This window comes from Molothrus aeneus, chromosome 5 (genome assembly GCF_037042795.1).
Source record: "Molothrus aeneus isolate 106 chromosome 5, BPBGC_Maene_1.0, whole genome shotgun sequence".
Lineage (NCBI taxonomy): Eukaryota > Metazoa > Chordata > Aves > Passeriformes > Icteridae > Molothrus > Molothrus aeneus.
The window spans coordinates 65,001,421-65,027,812 of record NC_089650.1 but is presented as its reverse complement, the minus strand read 5'-3'; the positions used below and the strand labels follow the sequence as shown (position 1 = coordinate 65,027,812).

The 26,392-nt window shown below is 37.4% G+C and overlaps 1 protein-coding gene across 1 annotated transcript in view; it reads left to right on the top strand.

The window, feature by feature from the left end:
• Positions 1 to 26,392, top strand: part of CELF2 (CUGBP Elav-like family member 2) — a 550,570-nt gene that overhangs the window by 94,292 nt on the left and 429,886 nt on the right. Inside the window, exon 2 of the mRNA XM_066551028.1 lies at positions 2,353 to 2,388. The gene's annotated coding sequence lies outside the window, so the exon portion shown is untranslated. The remainder of the gene's footprint in view (positions 1 to 2,352; positions 2,389 to 26,392) is intronic.

Here is a 26,392-nt window from a genome sequence, read left to right as displayed (position 1 = left end):
AAAAAACCACCAGTCTAGAAAACATATGCCCATAATTCTGAGGTTTATATTACTTTTTCAGTAATAAAATCCTTGGTAATTTCACCCTTGTTTTTGGCATGCTCAGCTTGGATCACTTTAACACAAACTGCAAAATTCCAAACATTTGTGATGCTTGTCATAGTTTGCCTGCATTTTGGGACTTCCTATCACCAATGTTTAGCTGAGGATTTTCATGGACTGCATATTCAAGTAGGATTATGCTTTCCCTGTCCTAAATCAGAAACCTAAAGCTGGTGACTGGGGAAGCCTGAGAGTCTCTACATCACTGTCAAACTTCTTCCCCATATGATCTGAATCTGGAGAACAGGTACAAAGCTACTCTGTATTTAGATTAATGAATGGAAATTCTCTGCTTTAAATATTTCATATTGACTGAACAACAGTGATTTTTCTGTGCTGCTCATATCCAGATGCTATTCAATCCCTATGTTCTCCTAAGTAGCCATCGGCTCGGGTACCAAAACTTCTTTTCTCAAGTGGGATAATGCCATCCCTGGAAACATTCAAGGCCAGGTTGCTCTGGGCTCTGAGCAACCTGATCCAGTTGAAGGTGTCCTGCTCATTGCAAAGGAGTTGGAGAAGAAAAATTTTAAAAGTTCTTTCCACTTCAAACCATTCTGTGATTCTATAATATCATTTTCTTCAATGAAGCTCCACATCAGTCACCAAAGGAATAGTAACAGCACCTACCTCTCAGTACATCAATAATTTTCTTTCCTTGCAGCTGTGATGGCCAAGGCCCGTGAAGGACCTGGGTTATGGCTATCATCCTTTGTAGCTACGTTTTTCTTTGAAAGAAATAAAATTCCATCCAGTCATTTCACGACACCTTTTGAGTTTCATGGTGTTGGTAGCATGATAAGGTTTTGCTTTCTAAACATAGAGTAGACATCTCAAGTGAGTATTAATAACCTGCCTAATGTTTTTATCTCACTCACATATAAGCCCAACTTTGAGCATGCAAATAAATTTTTGAAGTTGGTGGGAACTTGCCTGTGACATCCTAAATTTGCCCAATTAATGGCCAATGTGCATTATTGGGGCACTTAATGATTTTTGTCCTGAGCATTTTAATGCCCATTCTAGCATCTGTCATGCATGAAATTCCTCTTACTGACACACTTATGTGGATAATCTGGCATTTAACTCCTATCTTCACTGAGTCAGGTGCATTTTGCTTTCATCTTTATTCTAAGCCAATATGGTATTTGCTGATTACCTTTATCAATCTCCCTGTGCTAAATTTGAGTATATTCACTGAACAAACTGCACTATAAACAACCCGTTTGGTATGTAGATAAGAACTGGATCCTTGTAATCCAAAATTGTTATTACTTCAGGCCCCAAAAGTGTAATTTAAGATCAAAGCTTGAATTGGTGTCATAAATGCAATTCAAATAAAAGGAAAACCTGAATGATTTTCAGATAAATAAAATCAGGCTAAATAAATGAAAATCTATAACAATTTAGTTCACATAATTTAGTAAATTTAATTTAATTTTGTGGGGTTTTTCTTAGATCTACAAACACAAAGAACTCAAGGTGTTAATCAGCTGAAGAGGTGAGAGCTGAGAGTACAAGTTTTTCCTAGTACTTCACAATTTTACATCACTCGATTTTTCTACTGTATGCAACAATAAAATATAATTAATATCATATAATATCATATAATATCATATAATATAATATGTATTCTAACTTCTAAATCTTATTTGCTACAATTTCACGCATTCTTTTTTGTATGTTTTATTTTCCTTTACACAATTTTCCTAGCTCGTGTCCATTACTTCTCATATCTTTAATACTCATTGTTTTACTTTTTTTAGGTAAAAACAATTTAAAACATACACACATAAAAAGAGCAGGATTAGCAACAAAATATTGTTAGGTAGTAAGGAAAAAAAAAAGAAAAAAAAAGTTCTACAGTTTGATATGAATAGAAATGTTGATGAGCAATAAAATATACATGATGGACCAGCTCTATAAACAGCCCCAATATATTGGTCAGTGTTTTGAATATAATTTCTGCATTTTCTTGTTTTCACTTAAATATATACTGATGCAGGCAACAAAATCCTGCATGCAACTTTAGTTTAGTCTACCTATGATCATGCAAACTTATCAACAGAATTTAATAAATAACTGAAATGGAATTGTATACTCCCAAACGTGGTTAAATTTTACTTTTTCTTTCTGTAATAAAAGTTTAATAACATTTACAAGAGCTAAAGAGCTACAAGAAAAGTGACAGCTAATATAAATATTTTCTTGATCATCATTTGATAAATACATTTTTTATTCTTTCCCTAGATATTCAGCTCTTTTCAACAGAATAACAAGGAGCAGGTAAGTTACAATGATGAATTATTCTTTCCAGTTGCATGTTCTATTTATAGCCTTTTCAATCATTAGAGCTTTTAATTTGTCTTGGGTTTGCTAGTTTTCACACTCCCATGTATTTTTTTATGAAATAATTTATTACAATCTATATTTCTTTCTTTTCAAAATTATAATCCAATTACTTTCTCAGTAAACAAGAATTCCTCCTTTTTATGTGAAATGAACTACCAGCCAAAGCAGTTTCTGATTAGACAAGCTAATTTTGAAAGAACAGATAGAATGAAGCAATGAACTGGATAGAAATAATAATGGAGCATACCTTGTTAGATAACAAATGGAACAGACTTTGGAGACAATTAATGCATGAGATACTTAATGCTGAGGTATGTTAACCAAATTTTGTCTTATTTATTTGCTGCTATAAATCATAGCTAGTTTCCTTAAATAATGTGCTCTAACCACCCAGGTTACATCATATTTCTGTAAATAACTGCTGTGTTCTTTACTGGAAACCTCAGCACCCTTTTTAGGAGGGCATGGATACATTTATATATACATAGATATAAATATAGACAGATGAATTGATTGATCCAGTAAGGGAAACTGGTCTAACAATGTTTGGGATTAATTTTGCTGGGAAATGCTTGGTAATTTTGTCCAGTGGATAAATATTATTTCTTCTAGTTTGGGTTTTTTAATGAGTTACAGACTGAGGGTGATTACTTGCTGGAGCTGATTCTGTTTCAAGTTTTTTGCTAAAGTAGCACTTATTATTGGGTTTGTTGTGAAAAGAGGTGTGGCAGGCCTTGTTCCTCAATTTCCTGCACTTGAATAAATCCTACCTCCTTGAATCTGAGTATCAGCTCTTTACAGTCCAGTTGGAATAGGATAAGGATGAGATCACTTATAAATATGAAAAAACATCTTCCCTTACTAGCATTGCATCCAACTCATGTTTGAGAGCCGCCAAAAAGACTTCATTTTAAATGTGTGCTATTAAAGATATTAGCAGAAAGGTAGAAAAAACCGCCAGCACCATGAACAGTTAATCTTTAGCCTTGAAGAAGGGAAGGGAATCATGAGTCTTTACCTCTTCCTGCAATCCCTGTAGGTACCCACATTATGAAGATTACATTGTTTTCCTGTGCTCTTATAACCTCTATGAAACCAGTCCTTCTACTCCTGTTTGTGTTGCAAACTTCAGTTTTACTTAATGCTTTAATAACAAAAACTTCTGGTGGTGGTGTTTCTGGAGAAATAAAACCAATCATCCTAAATGTGTGAATGGGTTTTATTACAAAAGTATTAACCCATTCCATCTGTGTTTACTGCTTCCTGCTTTTATTTTTCAGCACTAATCACATGGATGGTAATATCTCTTGGTGAATGGTAACCTATCTGTAAGCACAGCATATAGTGATTTTTTTTTTTTGCTTCCAGATATTTCCCCTTATTAACTTTCTTTCAGAGATTATGGTGCCAAATCCCTCTTGTCTCTCCTGTCTGTATATGAAATCATCTCAAGCTGCCTTCTCTCCCTTACACAAATTGAACCTTAGTACTGATCCAGTAAAATAATTTCACAGTTTCAACATACTACTTTACTTATGAATATTTGCCTAATTCTGTATCATTTCTCATTTCCTCTATTCACAGTTTTCCAATAAGGACTTTTGATTTCCTCTTGAGAGTTCCTACCTTGCAAGAAAGTCCTTTCCAAGATCATTACCTTTCAGGCCTTGTGATTTCTCTTGGAGTACCCACTCCTGTCCTGTGACTATCCAATTTACCAGTGGAGATTATTTTTATACAGATTAGAGCCCTTCTGCCTTTTAAAAGTCCTTAAAATGTCAGAGAACCACTCTGCCAGAGAACACACAAATGTAGTTACAACTCAATGACAAGTGTTAATAAACATGACCAAATCTAACTTGGCCTGCCTGCTCCCTCTCATTCTATAGGTATTCAGTTAAGAACAAAAGCTGAAGATTTAAGAGTCATCTAGGTTAGTGGAAAGGTGGTCACAGACAAGACAGTCATCACATGTTTTATTTGTACATCATATTTTCATTTCTCATGGGATCTGTTGCCAGAAAAAGACTTTTGCCTTCCCATGTCTCCATCAGAACATCCAGGTGCTTCATACTCCAGTCAAATGTGACATAATTTAGTGATTGCTGTAATGTGGGCTTCTATTTGGATATTATTTTCTTCCTGGCCAGATGTAGGCCAGGGTTTGGTGCTCCTGCAGAGTAAAAGATTTAGCACACAGGCAGGTTGAGCTTTAAGATTCAGCTGTCTTAGGATGTGCAATGAAGGGATAGAGTTCAAATTGAATCTCTCACATGGAAACACCAAGGCTGATGTGTTCCTAGTTTATCCTGAATAAGCTGGAGACACAAGGGCTGAAAGACACCTGAATGCAGGAACCAGGGTGATGGGAGAGCAAGAGCCATTCTGAGGAGAAGAAGTGATGGAGGCAGATTGTAACAGGAACCAGCAGTGATTTCAAACAATTATTGTATCAAAACTGCTCCCCACTGCGAGGGGCCTGGGGACCAGGGAGCTCTCTGAGGAGTGATGGTGAATGATCTAGCCAGGAGACAATGAAGACTTCAAGGCTTGCCTGTATTTCATTAGAAAGTTGAGTAAAATCAGCTCATTTCTGGGAAATTGTTCTGCTTTGATGAACCAGCATTTTCTGTAGGAAGACAAATATTCTGTTGATTATTTTGACCATCCTAATTTTCATATCTTGGGCTTGACTTGCAGGAATTGTCATTTTTAGTTACATTTGCACATTGCCCCAACACTGGCTGGAGGCCATAGATTACAGCATGATTAGCCATAAAAATTGAGAGATTTAGGATGGTTTTTGTTTCCTATCTAATTAATGCTGCCCCCTCACTAATGCTGCCAGAAATTGATACTGTCACATGACTGATCAAGCCTCAAAAATTGAACCATAACGCAACATTTCAAATGTTTCAATATATTTTTTGGTATTGCTGGCATAGAAATATACCACAGCAAAATATTAAATTGCTAAGTGTGGATAGTTTATACCCAAGCAAAGTACAATCACAAGGGCTGACACTCTTCTTCTCTCTCTTTTGTGGCAAAGCTGATTTAAATTTAAGTTTAGTTCACACTTTTTAATTTATTTCTCCTTTTAATTTCCTCTTTTCATATAGGGAAAATTATGATCTTATGAAGCTGGCATTAAATGATCAAACAATTTTGAACAACCTAATGAAAATCTTAAGCAAAAGTCATTGTGAATTAGGTATTTGCTAAACTGACAACACAAGCCTTTGTAAACCTGATATTGTTCTTATGTAAACTCATGAATGGAGACTTTCTCAAATAAATTACTTAATAACATCAGAGTCATTGGCTGAGTAAATATATCCCAGGGGCGCATACTAAGATTCCTGAATTTAAATGTTGAATAGAACTTTATATTTGTCACCTTTACTAACGAGTTTTTCCTTATGAAATCATTATTAGCATGAAAAAGTTAAATTTTGTATCTAATTTCTTGAATTAATGCTGTTTGAAGACCCTAAGGGTTTGAAAGTTCTTTCACTGGAATTCATCATTTACATAATTTTCATAGCCCCAACACTTTGCTCTCTGCTATGAATGCACATTGTGGGGTTTTTATGCATTAAAGCAGCAACTTCTATTTTTCTCCACACAAAACAATTAAGAGAAGAATAACAGGTAATAAACATTTTTAATCTTTAATATTACATTAACAGTGAAGTGCCATATTTCATGCTTTCACAGCCACAATACATGCTGAATGATGCATTTCTGGTCCCTCACTATGAAGATATTTGATTAGAAAAGAAAAACAATTGAGTTATTTGAGATCAGTGGAGCTTTCCATCATTTCCTGCTTGAGAAACTTGCGAGTGCACAGCAGCATGGCCAGATTTTTAAGCAGACTAGACCATATTTTCTCAACTCTACATCATCATAGTTCAGCCATGATCTATGAATGTTTACTTGATTTTTTTTTTGTTGCTAATATAGCTTATTATATGGGAGATTTATTCTCTTTTAAGCTGAAACCAGCGCTGCACAGTTTCTGACCCAAATCTCCCTTGATGTTAACCTCTCCTCTACCTACTGTTATTAATAATAAATTTTATTACTGCAGGTCTTTTGTACTTGGGGTCATGGACATAGGGTAGAAGTAAGAGATGTGGGTAGGATGGACCCAAAGTGGAAAACCAAATTAGCAGCAAAGAGAGATTTAATATCTGCATCCTTTGGGCTCAGCCTTGCTGCAAAGGAAACATGACAGTCCAGACAGTGTTTTGCACAGAAAAACTGAACTTATAACTGTGTCAGAGCTAAACTTGTTTGAAAACAGCCTACAAATAACCATTATGTGGTGGACAAATCTGTTCCCCAATTTAACAATGTGTATAAGAATTTTTATTGCTATTGCTGCCATTATTATTATTATTATTATTGTGATTATTGTCTGTGCACAGTGAAAGCACTAATGTAAATGATGTATTCTGGTTTATGGCAAATTTTTGGTAAGGATTCAATGTAAGATGAAGATTCCACTCTTAGGTATGCATTTCTCACCCCACTATGGGTATCTAAAAGGCCATTGTACCCACATAAGATGAACTGACCTTACCAAATGCTTCTCCCTTGGCTGGGATGGGAACACATTTAATGGAATTACTTCTATACTTTCAATATATAAAGTCTAAATCTGAAGCCAAAATTTTATTCATTTGCCCATATATTCACATCTAGTACTATTTAGGAAGCCTAGTGTCATGTACTCATATAATAAAAGAATTTATGCCACCTTCTTACAGCAGCCCCTGGAATTAGTGTCTACTATCCCAGCTCAAAATGAAGAAGCAGCTTCATGTAGTTTAAACTGACCATAATTTACCTTGCACTTCTAAATGCAATGCAATGTGGTGAATACTGACTCTTTTTAAAGCCAGTTTATTGTGTGTCAGATATCCTCCAATCTTCTTCAAAGTTTATGTAAAAACACGCTCTTGTTTTTCTATAGAAGTAACATCACACTTCTGTGTGTTTTCTCCAGTCACAAAACATGTAGAAATATCTTCTGGGTGCATTATCTAGATTATTCCTCTGTTGTTTTCCAACAGCAATTTCTAGCGTCACATTATGTGTTAATCTTGCTTCTCTTCCTACCTAGGGACAATACCAAAGGGTCTCAGGGATGGAAAATAAAGAGCAGTCTTGAATATATAGTTAACTATTAAATCCAGATGTTACAATTTTTGCTGATCAGTGTTTGATGTAGGAAGGTCTTAAATCAAATACTGGAAGAGAATCAGCCAATGAAACCCTGTAAGCCTGTCTTTTGAACACCAGCAGCTTCCCTTCAAACCTTGTCCAACATCTTCTCTCTGGACAAATCACTCTACTTGACAGAGTGGAGGAAGTCCAGTCTGTGTGATCAACTGTGCACAGTTTTAAATTTCCTACAAATCATGTTAGTGCTTTGAAAACATGTGGTACTGCAGGAATGAGCCATATCAAAGTTATTCATTCTGAACTCCAAATGAACAACCTCAGAACAGCTTGTTGGAAGCCCCTGGCACTTAGTTACAGTCAAATTTGATGATGGCTTGTAATGTGCATGTCAAAAGGAGGTCAGCCATTTGAGGCTGCTCACTACCAACCTTCCTTTTCCATGAGCCAAATCGCTGCCCAGATGCTCTTCAAGCCTCATTACCATAATGCCAATGTTATCCAGGTTCAAATGTGGGGTTTGCTGTTGCTCCAAACACACACTAAAGCCACTGAAAAACTCCATCAAGGACTGCTATGCTGCTCATGGGTGCCAAAATTCAGCTGGCTCTGAATTTTGAGGGATTTTGAGTCGCTTGCTCTGCCCTAGCTCACTGTGTTGTAAATTCTGGTTTGTGAGGTATCAGACATTAAATGAATCTAGATGTTTGGGCTTTTTTGGCAATTTCCAATAGCTAAACCCCCAAACCAGAATTTCTCAAAATTTCCCACTAATTTCTGCCTAATTTCCCACTAATTTCGACTATGGATGCAGCTATTGGAAAACCAACACCTGACATCCATTGCCCTACTAGGATTCACCAAGGTTGTCACCCTGTGATGATGTGCTCTTCAGGCATAATTGTTTGTCTCTGATTTGCAGTATCTCCTGGTAGTCCAGGCACCCTCCTTCTTTATCCATTCCAACAATAATGGGCACAAATTGAAAGAAAAGCACTCCTGAAACTCAAATTAAACCATGCAATTCAAATATTTATCCCATAGCAAGGTTTGACTGATTATAAATCAAAAGTATTTGGACTGATTTTAGGATTTCATGAAAATATATTGCTGCTTTGTAAACCAAAGCTATGAAAAATATGACTAAAGGTACCAAGACAACAGTAGCTAAGCAATCATATCTGTTTTTCTATTCTAGCTTGAATAACTCAGAGATGTGTTCCATTTCACTACAATTAATGCACTGATTTTAGGTTTGTTGACCTAAGTTTCATCTATCTATCTATCCATCAGAAGATCTTGAAGGTGTACCAAACTTGAGTTTCATTGAATCATCCCACTATTTTCAGCTTTTTTAAATGTATTTATTAGATAGAATGAAAAAAATATCTCATTTATTAAAATTTCTCTCAGGGTCGCGTTTTTCCTTTTTTCACACCCATACCTTGTTATGTTACTTCTACAAAACACACATTTCTCAGGAAATTTTACTCATTGGTATAGAATTGTGTCATAAGTTGGAGGAGAATATTCATGAACAGAAAACACTGTTATTTTTTCTATGTTGTTTTCCTGTCATTTTGACCATCTCTTCCTTAGTTTTTCACTTTGTTCTCCTTAGTTTTTGATAATCCTTTCCTTAGTTTGGGTACACAGTAAACTTCCTTATGTCATTTATTGTCACCATTGTCATTTCTCTTGTGTGACACACATTTTGTCTTTCGTCTATTCAGAAAAGAGAAGATGGATGGTCAGGAAAGATTTATTTTATTCTTATTCTGTATTATTTTTGTAGGGTGTAAGTTCATATTTTTCCAGTGGTTTTCATTGATTTGAATTGCTGTAACAGGTACTTAGTGCAAAGTCTGAGCTTGTACAGTAATTAAAGTGAGAGAATCTCAAGCTATTTAACTTAATAAGGGGAAGTTAACTGACTTGATCAGAGTCTAATACTTGCAGAGGGAAGAATTTCTGATATTCATTGACTCTTTAATTTAGCAGAAAAGTATATAACAAGATCCAGGCAATGGAGATGAAGCTTGACAAATTCAGAGGTAGAAATAAGATACTCAGAGTGTAATTAACCGTCACATCTTCCCTACAGATGTGTTAGACTCTTTGCTGCCTGCAGTTTTGAAGTCTTAAAAGTATTCTGACAAAATCTCAGTATTCAAATTCAATTTACTGCCTGGTTGTGATGATGATAGGCTGAGATTCCTGATGTATATTGTGCATAAGTGCAGGAAAGTAGCTTTGCAAGCCTTATTGGGTTTCACCCATGTTTATAGCAGAATGCCCCATTGAAGTTCTGGTTTCTGGTGAAAATTATACAGGAGGAATAATAAATACCAGTTGTGATTATTATTTTTTTAAATAGTCATTTAAAATATATAATAACCCCTAATATAAACCCATTATGCACTATGGAGACACAGGTGCCTTCTCCTTAACAGCCTGAGTTTGACAAAGCATGGTCCATACTCCAAGAGATTAAAATAAGATTATGAATGGGGATTTGATTTCCTGGTGGAAAAGTCCTATTAAAATCAGTCTTTACCCAAGCAAAAACACATGTTCACCCTACACGCTTTAGGAGTGGGATTCAGGTCTACTGATTAGAAATCTAATTTGAGCCAATTGTCAAGTTATGCCAAAATATCCTTCAGAGAGTCAACAGAAAAGGGCTTCCAGAGGCAGGTCCTGCATGTAAAAGTTTAGGGTTTTTACCAGAGTTCTGGGCCAAAACCACTTTCTGAAACAGCCTGTTTCTCTTCTTTATCTGTATAATGGTTCTGAGAGATTAAACCTCTAACTTCAGTAGCTACTTAGGATTTCAGGAAAACGCATAAGTAGACCTCTGACAACCTTCAAAAATTGCAACTTTCCATTTGCATTTTGCTCCCTAAATAATTGTGAGTGCTGTCTAGATGCAACACTTGACAGACCTTCTCTTTTTGTCTTTGAACTCACAGTCCTCTTAGGTAAGCTTTTTCTTTTAAAAAATTTTGGAGGGATTTGTCAGGCTAATTGTAGGTTTCTTGGGACAATTATCCTCAATTCACTTTACATTCAAAAAAAAAAAAATTGTTTTCAGGGCATGATTCACATCCTGTAATGTACTGCTAGATAAGAACTGCATTCTAATAATGTCTTTTTCCCTGTAACCACTAAGTCAGGTTATGTAAATTAGTTAGGGTTTAGATATTGACACGGGAGACATCTGAAGTTAGATCACATGTTCTTCCAAAGGTTGTCATGCCAAACTTCATCTGGTCAAATTAAAAAGGGTTGAACAGATCCACATGTAAATCAATATATCTTGGAATAACAGTAAATGAGTTTTTTACAGCATTGCATGCATCATTCATTGACTATTTTAATACAGGAGAGAAATCCTGTGTTACAAAATGGTAAAAAAATAATGGAAATACATTTTAAACACACTGCAGAGAATTTTTCTTCTGAATAAATCTTTAATATGAAAATGGCATATCATATCATATGTGAGGTTCCATCAGTATTTCTGGGACTCAGAACAGGGTTATGATGCTTTGGAGTGTACACATGACATTCGAGTACTTATAAGTGATTGAATGTTAGGAAACTACATCACATCCCTCTTTTTGAAAATCTGCTCCCAGAGCTCATATCCTGGAAAAGTCCTGGGTCATGGGTATAAGGACAAAGAGATTAGGAGAAAGGGAAAAGACATTACCCATAAGGTCATAAAGCTTCTTTTCATTTTGAGAGAATAGGTTTTTAAAGTCAGGAGAAGATTTGGAAGAGAATATCAAAGCTTTGAAGGTAGAGATTTCTTTTTCCATAGGGATTTGGAGTGGAGGAAAATGGAGGTATTGAAGAGTGCCATGTGTAAAGGCACAGGCATTGGGACTATCCAATATGACCAAGAGAAGGAGAAGGATGGTACAAGAGGAAAAGGAAACATAAGTCCTGGGACAAGGTTGGTCCTTTACATTAAAAGACATTAAAATGAAAATGAGCTTATCCCTTGGTAATCTCAGACATCAGAGATAAGGGAAGAAGTCTGGAGAAAGGAAGATTTCCCCTTGGTCATGAAGGGTTGGGTTAGAGGACAGCTAGGCAGATTTAACACCCACAAACCCATGGCCCTGGTGGGGTGCACCCACAGGTGTGGAAGGAGCTGGCAGAGGTTGTTGCTCAGCCACTTGCAAATATCAGTAAAAGTCATGGCAAACACGAGAGGTGGCAGATGCCTGGAGAAAGGCCAATGCTACTCCCATCTTCAAAAAGTGCAAGGAGGAGCCAGGAAACAACCATCCACTCAGCCTCACCTCCATCCCTGGAAAGGTGACAGAACATCTCGTTCTGGAGGTCATCACCAAGCGTGCAGAAGAAAAGAAAGTCATCAGGAGTAGTCAGCATGGGTTCACCAAGGGGAAATCATGATTGACCCATCAGACAGTCTTCTCTGATGGCATGGCAGGGTGGGCCAATGGAGGGCAGTGCATGTTGTCTGCCTCAACTTAAGCAAGATTTTGGACACTGTCTGCCATAACATCTTCATAAGTAAGCTCAGGAATTGAGGGTGGGATGATGAATGGACAGTGAGGCTGAATGGCAGAGCTCAGAGGGTTGTGACCAGCAGAGCAGAATCCAGCTGGAGGCCTGCAATCAGTGGCATTCCCCAGGGATCAATACTTATTTAGCTTCTATTTTCCAGTCCTATTTTACTTGTTTACCTATGGCCTGGATGAAGGGATAGAACACACCCTCAGCAAGTTTGCTGGTGACATGAAATGGGGGGGAATGGCTTGATACACCTGAAGGCTGTGCTGCCATTCAGCAGGACCTTGATTGGAGGTTGGAGAATTGGGTGTAGAGAAACCTAATGATGTTCTGCAAGGGCAAGTGTAGTGTCATGCACCTGGAGAGGAATAACCCCAAGTACCAGGATAGGTTGGGGGCTGATGTGGCAGAGAGCAGCTCTGCAGAAGAGACCTGGGAGTCTCGGTGGGTGACAAGCTGACCATGATCTGGCAGGTGAGGGTGGTATCATATCTGTGATGACTATTGGGATCCACACCTCAGCAGCATCTGTAGAGAGCTCTTTCCCACTGAGAACCTGTTAATCAAGCAGATATGATTGCATCAAAAGTATAACTGGCTCATCTTAATGCAACTTTGATGCCTTTCACTCCTTCTGCCTTGGAAGCAAGTGAATTTAGTTCAACTCTGTGCTTCTGAATGGTTTATCAGGAGTAAGTGGCTTTGAATTTTAGTCTTGATACAGTTTCAGAGCAAAAGCTTCCTAAGGGTTGGCTCTCGTAAGTAAACACAGCAGGAAATCCAGCTGTGAGTTGCTCTGTAGGCTTGGCTGTTTGTTGAGAATATCTTTTGAAGTTCTCAGATTCATACCCTATCACACTAAAAAGCAACACCAGGTAGCATCTCCTGGCAATGTTCAAGTACTTGCTAATAAGGACTCCTCAAACCTATCAAGTTGCTACATAGAATTCTCAAGTGGTGGAACTGTCATAAAGTAACTATTTACATTTTATTTCCAACGTGCCTTAAAATTTCACACTGCTCAGGTAGGATTTCATTTTTAACCCATACAACAGCACTTTTACCCAAAGCAGAAACAGAAAAAAAAACATTTCCTATTGTGAATCTTGTCACAACAATTTGCTGTTGGCCCATTTCTAGGTTTTATTTTCTTAGAATGCATCAGAGCTACCAGTCTGGGACATTTGAAAATGTAATTGAGCTTGATAGCAAGCGATACAGTTAATTCTGTTGGTAAATGTTGTGCAGTGCTAATTGCTAGTTCTAAATTTAACAATTAGTTTAGAAAATCTGAAGTGCAATTTATAATGGGATATAAGCTGCAGGCTTCAGCTTGTACCAGCTTTTTTATTATTATTACTTATACGCGTTTAGGAGGATGCAGCAGAAAAAATTTAACCAAGAATCAAGATGCATGCCTAATTTAACTTCAACCAAATTTGACTATATATCTAGTAAATTTTCTATGGCTGCAAAACATGTTCTAACAAATTATGCTTGTATCAAGTATTCTGCTTTCTACAGTTTGTAATTATACATTAACTGATATTGTCACCCTAAACTTCATTAAATTCTTTAAAATTGTCATTGATGTTGTCTATCATTGGAGTAGATTTTTACAGGTCTATGTTCTCCCTTCTTTTAAAGAGAAATGTTGCCATATTTCAGCATATGGGATTTTGAAACCTGGAACGACTCATGAAGATTCTGCTTTGGACATTCTGGAATGCAAATGTCTTTGGGATAATAAAACATTAGAAGGACGGAATTAAACCTGAGATGATAAAATTACATCATATTTTCCTCACATTAAAGATTTTGTGTTGCAGAATCACTGGATAGTTGAAGTTGAAAGAGATCTGGACACCTCTTAGTTGACTTGGAATTGTTCAAGTCCAGGTTAGATGGGGCTCTGAGCAACCTGGTCTAGTGGAAGTTGTCTCTGCCCATGGCAGAGAGGTTGGAACAAAAATAACCTTCAAGGCCCCTTCCATCCAAAACTATGCTATGATTCTATTCTATTAAATCCCCTGCTCAAAACAGAGTCAGTTATTGTAGATGATCCAAGATTATGCCCAGAAATGTTTTTGACTCCACAACCTTTCTGGGCAACCTCTTCCATTTTCATGACACTCACAGTAAGAGTTTAAATGGAATCTCCTATACTTCAATATGGGTCTGTGGCTTCTTGTTCAGTCACCTGATCCTTCTTTTCTCCTGGCTGGATAACCTCAGCTCTCTCAGCCTCTCTCTGTTCAGGAGATGTTCCAATTCCTTAAGCATCTCAATGGCCTTTTGCTGGACTGCCTCCAGTGTCAATGTCAATGTCTGTCTTGCTCTGGGAAGCACAGAGCTGTGCACAGCGCTCCAGAGGTGTCCCCACTGCTGAGCAGAGGGGCAGGATCTCCTCTGTGGACCTGCTGGACACGTTCTGCCCACTGCAGCTGGGGAAACCGACAGCCTGGTTTGCCACCAGAGTGCACCATTGGCTCATGGTCAGCTTGGTGGTCCACAGCACCCACAGGTCCTTCTTTTCCAAGCTGTTTTCCAACTGTTTGGACCCCAGCATGTGTTGGTGTCTGGAATTGTTCCTCTCTGTGTGCATGGCTCTGTGTTTCTCTTCAGTGTCTTCATGAGGCCCAGGTTGTTCTATCTCTCCAGCCCGCTGAGGTTTTTCTGAATGGCACCACAACCAACTGGTGCATCCATCATTCCTCCCAGTTCTATAACACCTGTAAATTCGTCCAGTGTGCACTTTGTCTCATTAACCAGGCCATTAATTAAGCTGCTACACATCACTGGTCTCAACATAAACCCTTGGGGTGCTTCACTTATCTTTTCTACTTATTCTACATTTATCCTGATTTCTGTCTCTTTCAAGTATCCAAATCTGCCCTTAGTCACCCTTTGCTGTTCAGAACTTTAGGTAGAGTAGTGTAGAGATACTTTGGTTTTGCCATTGGCAATACACATGACTGGATTTACCAATTTACATAACCCTAGAAAGATTCACTTTTGAGAAAGGCAAGATCCTTGTTTAGGATAAACCACCCTGTTTCATTAAGTGTGTCCTGCCAGACTTGCATTGGCTGAATATTTGGCTCCAAAAGCTCCTTTTGAAGTGAGTGAAGTCCTTATTGCCATTCCTGTGGAATGTGAAAAATTGCACTCCTGATGTAACTTTTTAGGTAGAACAGAGACAAGAATTTTCCTTACCAAAAGGGTATTATAGTTTTTTAAAGTATACAGTTTAAACTACTGTGCTCCAGCATGAGGAAAAATAATGATGAAAGAATGATCACGCTGTAAATAATTTTCAGCCCACAGAAAGAGCATTTTTGCTCTCCCACACAAGTCCAAGGATAATAAAAAACTCAAGACTGGTAAGGATAGCTTGATTTTCTCCTGCACTTCCCCAGCCTAAATAGTGTAATTTTCCTGTCATATAAAAATACCAGAATGACAACAAGGCAATACTGTAGTTCTGCACCCTGCTTGGTATCGACCTTAGGTGTGAATTGCCAGTTCATTACTCTGAGGAGACAGTTACCTGTCTTCTCTTCCACTTAACCTTTCTTTACATAGAACAATTCAGGTACCTTGTGCCTCTACCAGTCCTCCATCACCGACCTCCTGCCATGCAGAGCACAACAAAAACTCGAGTGACTTTAATGACTCTTGCCCCAGGTCCTCAGGGGTTGGGCTGTGGTGGAGTGAGATGTGCATCACACAACCACGATGGACACAGCAAAAGGGGGAAAGAGGGAGGATATTTCACCTTGCCTTCAGCTCTAGGATGTGTTTAGTGGATTGAACACTTTTTAAACCAACACACGGTGCCCTGTCCAAGCCTGTGCACTTTTTTCCCTTTCAGTGGCAGGTTCACAATCTGACATTCATCTTTCTGTGTGAGAAGAAAATAGGTTAAATGGAGTAAAAATGTTACTCTGCTAAAGATGGCTTGCATCCACTACACCACCTGTTTTGTGGCAGTCTTGCGCAGGATTGCTGCGGCATTCACCAATCTGGAAATAACACACATCTTTTGTGGTTTTGCTGTGACACCTTGCAAGACCCCTTTGCCAAAAGCCAGGAGAATTAAATGAGCTTAAAAGCAATAAACTATATACTTTACCCTATCATCATTGAAATGAACAAGATTATACTTCCAGCCACTTTCAGAGATTAAGGTTAGTTCCAAGCATTATGTGTGACTTTTAGTGTTCTCTTCATACTGTAGCAAAGGAACAATAAATTGTTACTATAGTCCATAAAATCATTGTAAATATAATACATCTCTGTTGATACAAATCAACTTTGTTAGGATTTTCTATAACAAAGATGAGCCTTTAAATTATGAGCAGTATTTCACTGTTTTATTGGTTGAACTAGAAATTTTTATCTTGCATTTGTGAAGAGACAGTTAAGACATAACTTCCAGGGTTCTCATCAAATGGATTTAGAAGATTCCATATCAAAAAAGCAAGAGAGGCAAAGGGTCACTAGACTTCATCAGATAATTGTAAAAATTACAGAGATAGCTTGGGTATTGGCAAATTTCACCACTGAGCATTGCAAACATCATCATTTTATCTACTTTAAATGCCCAGCAAGGATTTTAATAGTCAGCATTTAGATGAAAGAACACAAAATATTTTGATGATATTAGATACAAACCAGGTAGGAGGCAAGGAGTTAAGGTGAATACAGGCAGCTTCTGAGCAGCTTTTCTGCAAAAAGGAAATACAAAAAATATTTTTCACATTTTACCCTTCAAAACTAATGCAATATTAAAAAGATAACTTCAATAAAACCAGAAAGAACTCACAACTAATAATGCAGAGTTTGTCCAAGGCCTGGTATGAGTCCTGTCACTGCTAGTTGCAAAGCTCTTATGCCTCCATGTATTCTTATTGCTTTTTAAAGCAATCTGGACTTGAAAGCAATCCAAAGCTACATTGTTATGTTGTAAATTGATGTACATCAGCGTTAAACCAGTCATTAGTGTGAAGGGAACCAGAAGAAGACAGGGAGGACATAAATTATTCAGCACACAGCATTCAGCATAATATTTTTCCATATGCTTCCCTTTTTAATATAAAAAATAAATGTGCACACACATACACACACCCCCACAGTTACAGACATTTTCTATCAACCCTTCAATTCTGAGCCTCTCTGAGATAATATCACTCAGATTTAATCCAAATGCTTGTCCAATTGTTTTCATAATGACATTATTGTATCTTTTGTATTTGATGAGTAGAGGGACAAATATGCTAAGTCTGGTGCTGACTAAGAGGTTCCCATGGTAAGGTTTCCAAACCTCTCAGGTTTTGACCTGTTGCTTTTGTTAAGAACATGATTTGTTTAGAATTTAATGTTATTCACAATTTTAGCCATCATATATTGTACTAAGATCAATAGACCCCATTTGTGTTCATACCTTTCATGGTTCTAATTAATTATCCTACATGTTGAAAAAATACTCAGCAACTTTACAGAGGAATTACTTCTGCAACTAGTCATAAGAGAAAGATGTCTTAAAAGGGATGTCTTATAACCCAAGAGTGTACCAGAGGAGGGAAAAAAAAAGGCTCTTCTCTATTAAAGAAATAGAAATCATCATTTTTTAAAATCCAATTTTCTTTTACAATTTTCCCTGTATTTAATGTACAAGCTGCACTGAGTGAAAACTTAATTTGAACCAGGCAATGTCACTTTCAAATTTATAATCAATAATAAAAAAATGTTATCATGTATTTCTGGTGCCACAATGGAACATTTATGAAGCTGTATCTGTCCACTCCCATTTGCATGAAATATTTGTGGTCCTGCCATGAGTCACAAACCTCAGGACTTAAATTTGAAACACATGCTTCCTAATAGCCTCTGTTTAATAATGTATCTGTGTTCCTAATCAATGTGAGTGAAATGTTTTCATAATTTAATAGTAAAGTGGGTACATTCAGAATCTTGAACAGGTGAGGATAAATCATGTTTGCCTGTGAATAACAGCTTTTATCATTTACTCAGTGGGATCATAATGTATTCTTTCAATCTGCACCAAAGGTAGTAGCAGGAAGCTATTTTATAGATTTCTTGGTAATCTGAGCTGATGTTATACCTGTTACAGGACACTTCCAATAAAATAGAAACACAGCAGGATGAAAAAAGATACAAATGGTGTATTTATACCAGTCAATAAAAGCATGACTCTGTAGTAATAGGAAATTTGTCCATGAATTGTGAAGTACAGTGGCTCAGTTGGTAAGGTATTAAAGTAATTTGTGTCCTGCCTTTGTAACTTTTTCTTAAAATTGTACCTTTAATTTGCTGTCTCATTTTCATTGACAATGAGAAAAAGTAAGCCAGGTATATTCACAGACCTCAGAATCAAAGCAGTTTAGTGGATTGAGTTTTTATTTTGTAGATGATTCTCTGTAACAAGAAGGAAGTCTAGCACACATGGACACATGAACTCATTTCTAATGTCTCAAATCCATTTTAAAACTTGTCTTTTAATGATGCAAGATGTATTTTGTTTGAGATGCCAGGTCTGCTTAGCAACAACTCAGCACAGAATTGCTTCCAAAAATGTTAGCACTGTGAACTGTTCTCTGCAGCTAATGCATGTCAGCAAATGCTTTTCTCCTCTTTGCTGAAACTCTGCAGATTTTGGGGGTACTGCCATTAGGCACAGAGTTTGCTATTTGGGCTCAGTTTGCAGGACAGAGTCAGTAATTTGGAAATTGCAGATATGGAAGTTAATAGGGTGTGTCAGGCTCTGACCCTGGTCACACTGCTGAAATTCAGTCATTCCAGAATGAGTAAAAATTATTCTCCTTTATGGTTGCTCTCAGTAAGTTGTGATTCTCATCAGAGTGAGTCTTGAATTACTTTTAAACCAGGAAACAAAAACTAAATACATTGAAGAGAAATAGGAGTAGCCATACTGCATCAGAAGTGTAATTTCTATGTCTGGCTGGAGGAGATTTTTATAGCTTAGATATTCTCTAAATGTTGGTAAATGGAGTTGGTTTGACACCATTTAGGTGTCAAATATGGTCAAATGGTTTAGGCACATTCTTTTAATTGTGTATTTTCTGAAGTATTTTGATGTCTAAAGGGATATTTCTCTATTGCTTTTGTTTTGCCACATGTACATTTGTTAATTTTTTCCTGGATAGGAAATTCTGATTTTTATAAACATGTGCTTTTAAAGCCTACAACTCTATCCACATTCAGTCTGTAAGGGAATATTCTTTCTACCTTCTATGGGAAAAAAGGAATCACGAGTGGTATAAATTTTGCATCTCATTTCCTCTTTAGTATATAAATCTTGTGCAAAGGAAATAGGACCTCCATTATCTCTTAGAGATGAAACAGCTTCTAATATGGATAGTCTGCATTCCCTCTGTCATGTTCCTGGGGGATAGGTTAATAAATAATGAACTAAATGTCATATTTTGAAGTCTCTTAGTTCATGGTGATGCAGCTTTCTTACATGTTTATTAAATTTCAATCTTCATTAGACAAGGTTACTGGAGAAATTAGGTCCCTCTTGTATTGACTTAGTAATGCAGTGCTATAAAATAAATAAAAAGCAGATATATTTTTGCACTTTTTAATCATCTGTGGGTCTTCCCTTCATTCTGACTGTGCCAGATACACTTCCTAAGAGTGAATCAGATTAAACATTTGTCAAATTTTGACACTGTCCGTTGTAAAGGTTAAAAAGGGAAAAGGTTTGAAATTACATGCTGGATTTTGAATTGATGATTTTGAGCAAGTGACAAACAAATCTGACAAAACTCCTTATAAAAGCTCCTACTTAGCACAAAATGCCCAAGATCTTGAGACCTGTTTGGATCCCAGGCACAGAATACAGAAGCAAAGAAAGACTCCTTAATAAAAATTATGATCTTAAAATTAAAAGTTGCAGCTGGAAAAGGTGAGAAACAAATCCCCATCTGAGAGGCCCCCATTTTGTTATAATTACAAACACACAACTTTAATAGCAGCAACATGTACAATCACACATGAGGAACCTGTTAAGCCAGTTAAGTACAATACATGTAGGAAATAGTGATAGTTAATTCTATAATTAAGAAATGGATTTTGGAAAACCATAAATTTGAAACAGGTTCATAGTTGAGAAACTATTTCATAGAAAATAGCAAAAAAACTCTGAAAAAAAAAAGGAAAATAAAAATACTACACAAATATAGTATTGTCAGTGGCAAGATACCTGTCTAGTTAAGCGGAATTTGAAATTTACTGAACTGCTTCCTCTGGTAATAGACGGAAAATCATTATTCTGTTGGGAAAAGGTGGAATTAATACAGAAATTATAAGGAAGGTCAGCTAAAAAGAGACAAAGTGGGTAAAATAGTGAAAGAACTATGAACTTTTTCATAGTTCTCATCTCATAGTGAGATGAGAACAATGAAAAAAGTTAGAGAGGGATCCTGGTGTTATTGGGATGGTCGGATAAAAGTGTGGAAAAGGCTGTGAGGAGAATTATTTCTGCTATTCTTGCCACTTTCCATGGACGTTAGGCCTCTCTAGGAAAAGAGAATGCAGCTCTGATCACTGCTGTGTGAGGAAGGTGCTCTCAGCCATGGGCAGGCACCAGCAGCTGTCAGAATGAGCACAGGAGAGAGCATTTCCTTGCAGATGGAAAATCATTATTCTGTTGAAAAAAGGTGGAATTAATACAGAAACTGTAAGGAAGGTCAGCTAAGTGAGTAAAATAGTGAAAGAACTATGGGATTGGAAAAAAGTTATAGAGGGATCCCGGTGTTATTGGGGTGGTTGGATACGTGTGTGGAAAAGGTTGTGAGGAGAATTATTTCTGCTCTTATTGCAATTTTCCATGCGGTTTAGGCCTCTCTAGGAAAAGAGAATGCAGCTCTGATCACTGCTGTGTGAGGAAGGTGCTCTCAGCCATGGGCAGGCCCCAGCAGCTGTCAGGATGAGCACAGGAGAGAGCATTTCCTTGCAGAAGGACACAAAGAGAGTTTGGCTTGTTTAGCCTTGCAAAACACAGAAAGAGACAGGATGCGATTGCTCTCTATAAACTTATCAAGTGGGTAAACACCAGGGAGAAAAACTGCTTAAACAAAAGAACAATGTTGGTCCAAGAACAAATAGTTATAAATTGCCCATGAATAAATTTAGGCTGGAAATTAGATAAGTTTTCTAATCCTCTGGTGGGTGAGATTCTGAAACAGTCTTTCAGAAAGAATAATAAAGGAAATGGGGAATCTAGTAGGTTTTAAGAAGGGGTATTAAATAGTTTTTGAAAGGGATTATATGGTGTGGGTGCCTATGATGAGCAGATTGGATTCAGTGGCCCAGTGGACTGTTTCCTATTTTATAAGCAGATATTCCAGTTAGACTGATTCCAATGCATTATATCCAACTCTTTACTCATGGGTGTCCTGTTCGAGTGGGTAGTGATACAAACAGGTGAGTCCTCCCTGACAGCCCTAAACCAGAACCAATAATTTGCTTTTCTGGTGTATTTTATGTGAACCTGAAGGTAAAAAGACACCAGAAAATGGAAACAAATGGAACATTTAAAGCAGGTTGTTAGCTGGACAAAACAAATCACAAAGAGAACAAAAAGACACTTTATGCCCCCAAGAAAATGTGCGTTTTACAAACACAAATACTCAGCAGGGAAATATGAAGAAATAATGAAATAATGAGGCTCTTCGGTCAACATGCTGAGTAGCTGTTTTAGCATGTGACAAGCTTTTTGTAAATATGTCAAAGGTGAATTTTGAGGAGGAAAATGGGATGATGATATTTTCGTGAATTTGCTTTAAAGTTTGTATGGCAGTGAAAGTGGGAGAGCAGAAGAAGGTGGATGCAGGGTAGCAGAGAAAATGAAGGTGTGAAGAGAGGTGATAGGCAAGGCTGCAGGAGGTATGAAATTGAAGGGAATTGCACTGAATGTATGGGAATGCAGCAAGCAAGAAAAACAAAGTAGTACCAAAATGGTAACAAAGAGAAAGCAAAGTTTGAGATGCCATTTCAATTGGACACAAGCAAGCTAAAATTTCTTGTCTCAGGGGAAAAAAACTGGTGTGCAAAAGCAGCCTAGAAAACCTCAGACAAACTTGAGTCTGAAAATCTGACTCTATCATTAAGATATTGCACATATTGGGAATTCAGTAATTCTAATAGGATCCTTAAATTGTCCATACATGGACATTCCAGACAGAGTCAGGTGCTCAATTACCTTCGACCCACAGTGAGCCACCAGCTCTTCAAACACTCATATGGGTGTTGTTAAAAATGCTCTCTATACAACCCAGGTCTAAAAGTTGTCTTTAGCAGAAGATAGAACATTTCATGGGTGTTTTCTTCCTTCTGCACTTCTCATGGAAACCAATTCATGTCAGACCTAGCATTTAAGTTTTCACTGCCTACAGTTATAACTTCAGAGAATTATTTCCTTTGATAGATATGTTCTGTTTCTTGAGCATGGCCTTTATGTACTCAATCTACCCCTTTTTTCTCCCAAGTGATATTTAGCAATTATTGTTACTTAATTCCTGAATGAAAAATTACAGGGCCCTGCTCTGTAATTATCAATGACCTTTTGGTGTAGAAAAATGCAGCCGATGGGATGTGATGGGACTGCCACAGGCAGGCTGAGTATTTGGACAGATAGCAAGAATGCTGCCCCTCCCCTTGAACTGCCCTTTGTTGGAGCCCAGTGCAGATGTAGGGTAGAGCTTTGAACAAACTTTTCTGATTGCTGCTTGTCATGAGGCATAATGAGGAGGTGACAGTCAGCAAGTAGCAGCTATCTATGAAAAAGCCTAGAAAAAAGAAAAAAGCCGAGCCAAGCCCAAAGCACTTGGATCCCTGATGGAAGCTTCCTTCTCTGCTGTTTCTACATGTGATTCCACATGGAGTCATCTCTGCTGATTTGTGTTTGGTGCAATAAATAGACACAGCAAAGAAGAAATATCTTCTGTGATAATCACTGAGCGTTGCTATATGGGAACCACCCTTCCTGGGGCAAGGCGTGCCCTCTGTTCATAGAGGGAGCAGCACAGTAATTTTCTGAGCTTTGAAACAGAAATAGAGTTGGCCCATTTGCTTCCACAAACATTATTCCTCAATTTATCCATTCAAATTTGTAAATAGGGCATTTTCCACATATGCCCATTGCTGGTCCTGTATTCTTCTGCTAAAAAGGTCCTAACACTTCAGGTATTCCTTTCATTACTCTTGCTTCTTTTTCTAATCTGATGGGAACTAAGCTTAAAAAGTAGTCCACTTTTCTAGTTTTGACGGATTTTGGTCAGTCTGTAGTTATACTAACCCACATATGTCTGGAAGAGCCCATCATTCCCATAGAAAGTGAAAGCCATTTCTTTAATGGGGTAAAATTGCCATGTATTCCTTGGTCACTCAGATTTTAACAGCTTTTCTTTCTGAATCATTTGCCCTACTAAGTGCTACATTCATAGAAAATCCTGTCACCACTATTGTGGATATTGTGCTGCAGAACCACAGTGCCAGAGCACCACCTTTAACTATGTGCATGTTGTTTACGTGTAGGTAGATCCAGGGGCATATGCAGGAAAGATTTTCATACCTATTTGACACTGTGACAAGCAAAAACACCTTAAAATTGGACAGGATCAAGAAACTGTGAAGCATCTTCACAGAACCCATGCATCAGAAAGGGTTATATATTTAAGGAATTTTTTCCATCCACTGACTCAGAGTAAACTTTGGGAGCTGCTTAAACCACACCATTTAGGATGGGAAGGGAAGGCGACTTCTGTCTCAGTGGTAGAGATCTAATTATCCTTTTGGAAATCAGCCAGGATCCCGTATCTAATATAGATATAGCATTCCATATCAAATGATGCAGATTTTTAGAACAACATGTCGCTGCACTTCCTGATTAAAGACATTTTCAGCATTTTCAGCAGCCTCTTGTCTTGTGATAACATAGACATTACCTCAGGCTTGACACAGAGGATCAGACTGCCTAGTGAATTCATCCATTCTGGTGCTTTGTCTCACAGAGAGGGATGCTGAGCACACACTCTCCAAGCTTCATATCCCACATATCCCACTAATCCTGGAAGATCTGAAGAGATAACTCCTGAGGCTGAGTGGCCGCGTGTGGTGGGATGATACTGAGTGGAAATGAGAGAAGAAATCTGAGTGTCAGGATCTTTGCTGAGAATCACCACCACATCCAACTGGCATGATATATTAATTTATAATTAAATGTTGACTTTTTTCCCCTGAAGGATATTTTGGCTTCTAGACCAGCACAGTTCGTTAGTTGCTGTGTTTGATTCATTTATTGTCATGCCTTTGATCACTTTCCATACAAATGAGCATGTCAGAGTGGATACCAAAAAACCTTTGTGCTTCTTTGTAATTGCAGGCAGAGCATTCCTAAGCAAGGAACAGCATATTCTCAGCCTGAGTCTCTGCTTCTCATGACAATTCCCTTATTTCATTGAAATTGATGAAACTTGCTCAAAATCTATGTTTTGTATCACGATGGTTTCTTTTCCTGGCATCTACTATATCAGCAAGATAACCAGTCTTATTTTCATCAGATTGTCTAGATATTAATAAAATGAGTAATTCTTGCTACTTGAGATGAAAAACTGGGATTTTTTAAAAAATCTAGGTGAGATAACATCAATGATATTTGTGCACTAAGTCTATATGAACTCTAAATAATTATATTTCTTTGCTTAAATATAGTGCTTAATAGAATTCCTGTTCTGCATCAGCCCTTAAAGGATAATGTTGTTTCTATCTGTTAGAAAGCAAAGATACAGAAAACATGAAGTTTGTAAGAAGTCTGATTTGAATTTAAGTACCTGATTTCTAGGATAATTTCCTTTACCTTAGTTACCAAATTGTTGAATTTTGTTAGTAAAAACAGCAGGTGTCTAATTCTTTACAAGGTATTTTCTAACTTTTTATAGCCATTAAAAAAAAAATTGTTCAGTAAAAAAGAAAAAAAAAACAGAGCTGAAAACACTTTTTAGGAACCTTGTCAACACTGATGATCTGCAGATGATATCAGCTTGTTAAAATGCACCATCAACTTTATAAAACATTTCTTACATTTCTCACAGCTTTTGCTACGAATAGCACCTAAGACTCCTGTAACTGAAGGATTAATGTATTTTTTAAACCTGCCTCTTTAATCTTTCAGTATTTCTCTGAGCATTTGTCAGAACTTTGTGCTTACACACCTTCATTAACTCACCTGTACAGTCACTCAGCTTGGATTCGTTTACTGTAACTTCAACCATCTAGAAGTTACTGCGGGGAGTAAATGAGCTTTCTGCAGGGACAGCTGATCCCTCACTAGGACACACGTCTGATACACATGGAATTATTTTCTTCTGAAGTTATCTCTGTCTGCTGACTACAGAGGAAGCCAAGGCAATAACCTCTAAAGAAACACCAAATATTTTAGCAGCTAAAATGATGAGACAAATTTCTTCGCCTTCTGTTTTGTTTATGCAGTTGAGTTGCAGGAGAGGAAAGGACAAGTTTCATCTTTTTTAACAGGGTTATCATGATTATGCATCAAACAGCAGAGACAAAATTGAAAACTATTTTGGCTCATATTTTTAAATCAACAGCAATGGAAATTATGTCCCCTCCTACATTCATGCATATCACTGGAAACTGCCTATGACTGTATTTCTGTATCTTAGCTACAGCTGCCCTGCTGCAGAGCTAAGAGGCAATTGAGGCATTTGTCCCCTGATAACTTTGGGTGTAACTTGATATAATAACTAAGTTGGGTTTGTCACCAAAAGGGATCGTTCCCCTTTCCCCATGCATTCATAGAGTCACAGAATCAAAGATTCATTTAGGGTGGAAAAAAACCTCCAAGACGACCGAGTCCAGCCTTTGGCTGAGCACCACCATATCTACTAAACCATAACACTAAATTCCATATGGAGTTGCTTCTGGAATACTTCCAGGGATGGTGACTCCACCATTTCTCAAGGCAGCCCTTTCCAGTGTTTGGCAACCTTTTCAGTGAATATTCTTTTACTGATGTCCAACCTGAACTTCCCCTGGTGCAGCTTGAGAACATTTTCTCTTGTCCCAGCATTAGTAAATTTCCTAACTCTTCATTGACTAAAGTTTATATTGAGTGGGGATTCAATGC